Below are 8,063 nucleotides of genomic sequence, written 5' to 3' on the forward strand. Positions count from 1 at the left end.
TTCTTCTGTATAATTAGCAAGTGTTTTTTTTAGAGAACTTGGCTAAATTTCTAAGGGAAACGACATTTATTTGACCATTATATTTATGGTTACATTTATATACCATCTCATTAAGTAAACTCATATAAAGCCAAGAATTAGACATTTCTTGTTTAATACCATTTACAATTTGAGGATAATACTTAATCTCTTTTTTGTGGTCGTTTATAAATTGAAAACTGGATGCATGCCAAGACATTTTATGTAGATTCTGTAGTGTGTAAGCTAAAGATGCTACAAGTGATAATTTATTTAATTCATATGCACCAATAATATTGGGGTGTAAGAAAAAATAATCTAGTTCGTTACTCATCTTTTGATAAATTTCTTGGCATAGATGTCGTTGGTAACTTATCATTTCAAAATGTATTTGAATTTTGACTTTATTCCATAAAAAATGGGTAAATTCCTCAACCTTAATATAAACTTTTTTATCCATTTCAATTGTTTGGTCTTTTATACGAAGAATAAATTTTAAATCAGCATCTTTTATATAATTTTCATGAATGGCTTTTGTTAACAACAAATCTTCAATTTCTTTTTGGACATAAGTTGGAATAAGTGGGGTAGCACATAACTCCCATACCATATCTCTAATACACATATCAAAATTGATCATTGAAGAATATTTGTTCATAAATATCTCTTTTAAATCTGGTGTAAGAAACATAGAAGTAAAATTATCTATTTCAGAATTAGGTATTATTTCATATATTTCAACCATTTTTGTTATTTATTCTTCAGCTCCTCTTTGTGTTAATGGCTCATATACATACTTCTTTTATACTATATACTACTACCCATCTAATAATGTAAATCTCTATGACTTTCAAAATATCCAATTTCTCATATAAATTAATTATCCCATATAATATTTAGGATCTTAATTCTTTTTTCTCTCTTTCCAAAATATACAATTTCTCATTTATATTATTCAATAATGTATTTAGATTCTTAATGTTTTTTTCTCTATTACTTTCCATAACAATATCCAATCTTTTATTTATAAAATCACACCTCTCATTCAGGATATTAATTCTTCTGTCTACAATAGCAAATGTCTTGATATAACTTTATCATGTAAACAACAACACCTAATATATTTTTCTTTTACTTGGATATTTTTGGGATTAATCTTTTCTATAAAATTTCCAGATTTTGGTTTAGCTTCTTCATTTACCTCTTGATTTTGTTCTTTAGAAAACGTCCGTTTTCGCTTCTTCCCGCCTACTTGGGACGTCTGTCGGTCTTCAATGGGGCCTCCTGTCCTTTTTAAGTTGGTTACACTTTTCCGGGGCTCTAGATTTTGTTCTTTAGAAGACTTCTTCCCGTCTTCTTGGGCCATCTGTCGGTCTTCAATGGGGCCTCCTGTCCTTCTTAAGTTGGTTACACTTTTCCGGGGCTCTAGATTTTGTTCTTTAGAAGGCTTCTTCCCATCTTCTTGGGCCATCTGTCGGTCTTCAATGGGACCTCCTGTCCTTCTTAAGTTGGTTACACTTTTCCGGGGCTCTAGATTTTGTTCTTTAGAAGACTTTTTCACGTCTTCTTGGGTCGTCTGTTGTCCTTTAATGGGGCCTCCACGTTCTTTTCCTTTCTCATTCAATTTTCTACCTGTTTCTTTGTCGATTTTTTCTAACTGTTTACATTTTTGTACCCATTTTTTCGATTTTAAAACAAAGTTTTTTTTTTTAATTTGTCCATTTTCACATGTTTCTTCTGGAGGTGGTTATTATTTCATTCACCCGATGATTCTGGAAATGAAGCATTAATTTAAAAATATAATTTATATATTTTTCATCAACTATTATATAAGAACTTACAAAAGCTTATTTTTTATACAATATTATGGGTCTTCATTTATTCAACAAATGTTTAACTAATACCAAGATAATGTTAACTGTTCAAAATGACAAAGAGCTAAATCAATATTTAAAGAAATTCTTTCCTTCAGGTCTTAACCATTTAAAATATATTGGGATTGATGGTTCCGTTTTTTCCATGCACATACCATAAAAGGGAAACAAGTTGGAACAATTGATATCAATGCTAGAGCCCAAAAAGTATGTAATATAATTTGTGCCTATTGTGATATTCTCATGAATTTACTAAGTAACAATAACACCGATGATGATGATGATCATAATAATAATAATAATACTAATACTAATACTAATAATAAGGGAAGAACTTGTAATAATATGATAATACACTTTGTTATGGATGATAAGTCTCTCTTTACAAAAAATCGTAGCAATCAACAAAAATCTGACCCCTTTTCCATTCTTTCTCCCCATGAAAAATTATCCTTAGAAAAATGTACAAATGCAATGATAAAAAAAAATGGACATTCAACATCCTAATATCATATTTCCATTATCAACTGAATCATTACCTTTTGATCAACGAAATGAGGGTGAAATAACTCTATTTCGTTTTATTAATAAAATTTTAAATAAAAATTCCCGTTACATAATTATAAGTAATGACTCTGATATATCAGCAATGTACATTCTTCGAGAGGATGATCGTGTTATGTTGGTTATCCCACCATGTAATGGACAATCATACATTGGATTAAACAATTATAATCATATTATGGTTAAATTAAATATAAATTCTCAACAACTATTTAGTTTAACAGTATTGTATTTTATATTTTTTGGAAGTGACTATAATTTAGGTCTCATATCTTGTTGGACAATCAGTAAACATGACATTTTAAAAAACACCATTTTACATGAAGAAACAAATCTTGTTTCAATTTTTAATCAAATGAAAAGATGTCGTTCAACTAAAAATGAAGCAATCATATGGCAGGAGTGGGGGGATTCTGTAACATACCAAGACTATTTTTTTTTTTTAAATTAATTGTATATGAAGCAGTTCATAGTGCCCGATATCATAAATCATTAGGGCAAAGTAATCCATCATCATTAAATTTATATTCAAATAATCACATAAAAGTTTTAACTAAAACTTTAAAATTAATTAAATAATAAGTAATTATTTATTACCTGTTAAAAACCTTAAGACAATTATTGTATTGAGTAGTAATATTTGTTCCAAATTCATCCTGAGGATTGAAATTCACATATATTCTAGGCTTTATTACAATGGGTTGTCTATGCCGATTAATTATATGGGCATGTCTCTTTTCGCGACTTACATTTTTATAGTAACTGGGTAAAATATCTTGAAGTTTACAAAAATTTAACTGGGATAGGTTGGTCGTATGAGAGAGAGAGTATTTTAATTGGGAATTATGAACAATAGCAGTTTTAAATAAACGTTTGGCTTCCATCCAATCAGACAAATTTGTAAATGTCCATAATATGATCTTGATTTTATCTTTAGCTTTAGGAACACATTTCCATTCATTACACCATACATCGTTAATCATTAGATTTGTTATTATATAATGCAAAATATCAATAATTAATCTTTCATTACACACAATGAAAACTGGACGTTGAGTTATGGAAAAAACATTGTGTTCAGTAGCAATGGTTTTAGCAGCAAACAATAGGCATTCAATCACCTCATAACCAGCAATAAAACCTGGCGAAGAGTACTGGTTGGAACATTTTTCTATAATTTTTTTATCATTCGAATTATATATGGCAAGTTTTACAATTCGACAATAATTTCCAGTTTTCTTGTTCTGCAGACTCATACCAACTCCCTTGTTAGATATGTAGAATATGCTTTCCTGATCATCTACAGGGATATTTACATTTGTCTCATGTAATGAATATTCAACATATATATACATATCATGGGCCATAAATGGAAGTTTAATTTTTTGTCTTTTCAGTACATTTGCCATTTTAGGAAGATTGTGGTGGTGGGGAGGATTGGGATGTTTGCTGCTGTGGTGATGATTGAGAGGTGAATGGTAATTGGGTATTGGGAGATTGTGGTATATAAGAATTTTGATGAGTATGGGTGGGGTTGACAGTGGGAGGGGGAGGGGGAGGAGGAGAAGGATGAGGAGGAGGAGAAGAGGTAACAACACTTGTTGGAGGAGGATGGGAATGATAATAACAGTAAGGAGAAGTGGGGGTATATTGACACTGACATTGATAATAAGAGCTAGGGAATTGTTGATGGGGTGAATAATGGAATGAAGAGTGTGTATGTTGGGGCAGTTGGGTTGGTGGTGGCGGAGGTGGTTGTGCATATATTATGGGTGGGATTGTTTGTGCAGAATTTGTAAGATTTTTTAGTTTTTCATCAAATAATTTACTGATTTCTTCAGCCCTCTTTGTTGATTCTTTTAAATGAGTTTCTTCATTTAGATGCTGACAATTTTTAATGTAATCGTCAATTATATTTAAAATAACTTCATTCTCTACATTTTTAGTCCATTCTAAAGCTGGTCTGGCAGGGAAAACAGGAAGACTAATCTATAGTTGTGTCAAAGAATTAATAAGAGATTCTAGAGTTTCTTTGGTAACATAATTTAATGTATCATTATCTGTGAGAATGGGTAAATTTCCCGGAATTAACGTAGTATTTAAAAATTTTGTAATGTCATCAGTAGAATTGATAGGAAACTGTAAAGGGTTAGTAATCATATCATTCCCAACAACTTTAAAATTTATTAGATTATTAGAAGAACTATTCATGTTTTAGCATAAGATTTTTTAATATGATAAATAATATAAAAGGTATTTATTAAGACTATAAGTTATAATTATTCCAGCTGTCCTGAACTGAGCTCGGACCGGGGTATCTCATAATCATGGCAGATGATACTAAATCCACCCTTATTACATCTCCAATTGAATTAATAAACAGACTAGGAAAAGAAATTATTTATTATGCTGACAAATGTTTTTTGGACATACCCCAAGTTAAGATTTACAGTTTGTGTATGGGTTCCAATTGTGTGCAACTTAAGTATGATATTCGTCTAACTGCAAATGCGGTATCCCCTAGCTGGATATATGATCCAATGGAGCATGAGGATGAGGAATATGGTCATTTGGAATCTGAATTTCGCAATGCCCATATTATACTTCTTTGTAATCTAAGTGAATCAATACTAAATTCTATTTTGACAGGTTCTCTTACATTGAAAGATGTTAGAAAAACATTGCTTATATATAAGTTTGATGAGACTCTGTTGGATTTTGATGTTAGCCACATGGATGAAATAATTAAGGAACATCCCATTTCCTATAATCGAATTCCATATACCTATTTGGATTACTCATTCAATGGAACATCAATAAAAGAGGTTTTGGGAATACAAAACTCCCCTGAAAATATTTCTAAAGACCACCACCATGGAGAGTCATTGGTTTTGGATAAATACAAAACTATTGTCAGTTTGTTTAATAAACACGAAAACCGAGAGGGCACTTTGACAGTTATTACTGGTTAAATGGCCTCAGGAAAATCGTCTCGACTTTTGCAACTTACTCAAACACATTGCAGGGAAAATAAAAATAAAACCATTTTGATTTTGCCTAGATGTGTACAATTAAAACAAATAAAATGTCGATCAATAATTCCGACTGAAATCCAAATCCGGAGTGAAACTTACTTAGATTATAAAGACTATATTCTTCACTTTGATACTATTTTTATCGACGATGCTCATTTGTTTTATCCAGAAAATTTAACTGAATTTGTTCATGTATGTCAAGGTTGTGGAATCGATGTGATAATTGCAGGACTGAGTGTATCATCATTTAGAAATGATACATTTAAAGGTTTTGTTTTTTTAATGTCTCAGGCTAATAAAATAGAATTACAAACAACATCCTGCACTCTATGTAATTATCGTACAGCCAAGATATCATTTCTGTTTAATTGGCGTAAACCAAGTAATTTTGTGGGTGATCATCGTAAGTATTTAAGTGTGTGTTCTCCTTGTATGATTGAATTAGCACCATACTTTCTATGTCTTGGAAAAAGTAATTTTGACCAAAGTGATTTGGATAAAATGTGTGGTACTATTTTATAATTATTTATATATGTTTCTAATATATATACAGTTTGAAAATTGTTATTATCAAATGACACATCCCAACATTAAAGAATTTATAAACCGGGTTAAAACAGATGGACATATATTTATATATATATATATATATATATATATATATATATATATATATATATATATATATATATATATATATATATATATATATAAACAAAATAATTAAAATTAAGCATAAAAATGAACTCACTGTATATCTTAAATATGATAAAGAAAATGGAATTTTTCTTGATGATGACGGTATAGTCTATTTCCCAGAAGTAAACAATGAAAATATTAATTCACAAATAATTAGAGTAAAAAGTAATCAGGTTCCATTATTTAGTCACCGTCCACAATTTATTTCACAAAAGAGAAAGAATGAAGATAATACTGAAATTCCTCCGAAAAGGCAGGAATCTTTATAATAAAGCTGATTATAACTGAAATAGTTTATCCGGATTCCATCTTTCGATATTAAATCTATCACACTCCAAATTTTGAAAAAAATAAAGTCCATTTTCCCCTTCAACTATTTTTGTTGATATTGTAAACAACAATTGTAAATATTGACCTCTAAATATTACAATAAACATTAAATGGCATAAACTATTGTAAATGTTTTTGTTGAGGGACAGAATAGGATTATTTATCAGAATGTTAATTTTATCTTGACTCTTACAAATATACTTAAATGTTTGTATATTATTTTTTGAAACATTTTACAAAAATTCACATCATCTCTAGTTACTACTTTTAAAGATGTAACACTAAAAATGTTATAAATATTGTAAAAATAATACATAGAAATACAATAAAGACCTAAAACACAAATGAAATATTTTAAAATAACGTTATTAATATTACTACTATTATCAACCAACATTTTCATTACATTTACAAAATATAATTTAATTATATTATCCTCTTCAAACATGAGGTAGCTATTTACAATCTTATTAAATCTCTTACTACTGAAGTTATTGATTTCTAAAAGATTATTAACATCAACATCATTTAGACTGATACTACTACTGATGCTACTATCACTATTATTAGATTCTTCCTGGTTTATAGGTCGAAATACTTCATTAAAATATATAGAAAGGGGAGGTGGCGTTGTTGGCTGTTTGTCATCTGATTGTCTTTCCATTTCTTCAATGTACTTTATTAATTCGTAGTCACAGGGGTATGTTTCCTGGCACGTGAGTCTATCTATAGTCACAGGGATATATTTATATTCCCTGGCCTGTGGGTATAGTAGTCACGGGAATTTTTGGGATTCCCTGGCGGCGCAGTTATTGTAGTCAAGAGGGGTAGTGGGGCTGGGTGTTGGACCATGCACAGCGTGTGGCTCTAAGGAGATCAATGTGTTAAAGGTCAAATCCAGTCGAGAGAGAGAGAGAGAGAGAGAGAGAGAGAGAGAGAGATTAAGTATTAACCTCATACGTAATATATAATATACCTGGATGAGCAATAGGTTGCCGGGGGTCAATTAAATCATGATAATCAGGTGGAACCACATTAGGTACAACCTCACCTGGGTTCCTAAATTGTCCACGTGTATCTAGTCGAACTATATGACCTGGTTGAGTGAGCATAGTTAAACCAAAATACCACCCCTCAGTTACTCCCAAGGGATTAAGGGTAGTAAGTTCATGCCAAATACTCTCTGAGTAAAAGCTGAATACAATTGGATGGCCCCAAATAGCATTAGATAGTCGACGATCGTCAGTCGTCTCATAAAAATGCTTGTCTTCATATCCAGGACTAACCGCTAATCGATAGATATATAGGGGATAAGTTTCTTGTCGGCGCCTATAATGATTAATCAATTTTGTCTTATGAACAACAGGCCAGTCATCTTCTCGTTCATCATGTCTCAAACGCCATAGTTTTTGGTGTGGATCAGCTTTAATGTGACGATTCATCCAATCACAGGCATTTACCTTTGCTATTGCCGGTTGATCTATAATAAATTCAACATCACTTTTTAATGTTGATTTGGCTTTAGACATCAGGGGTTGGAAAA

At 30.7% G+C, this 8,063-nt stretch overlaps 1 pseudogene; it reads right to left on the reverse strand.

Moving 5' to 3' along the window:
• The window catches only part of LOC138353646 (ribonucleoside-diphosphate reductase subunit M2 B-like), a 54,962-nt pseudogene extending 47,778 nt beyond the window's left edge, over positions 1-7,184 (reverse strand).
• Between the last annotated feature and the right edge of the window lie 879 nt (positions 7,185-8,063).

The sequence above is a fragment of the Procambarus clarkii genome, chromosome 59 (genome assembly GCF_040958095.1).
Source record: "Procambarus clarkii isolate CNS0578487 chromosome 59, FALCON_Pclarkii_2.0, whole genome shotgun sequence".
Lineage (NCBI taxonomy): Eukaryota > Metazoa > Arthropoda > Malacostraca > Decapoda > Cambaridae > Procambarus > Procambarus clarkii.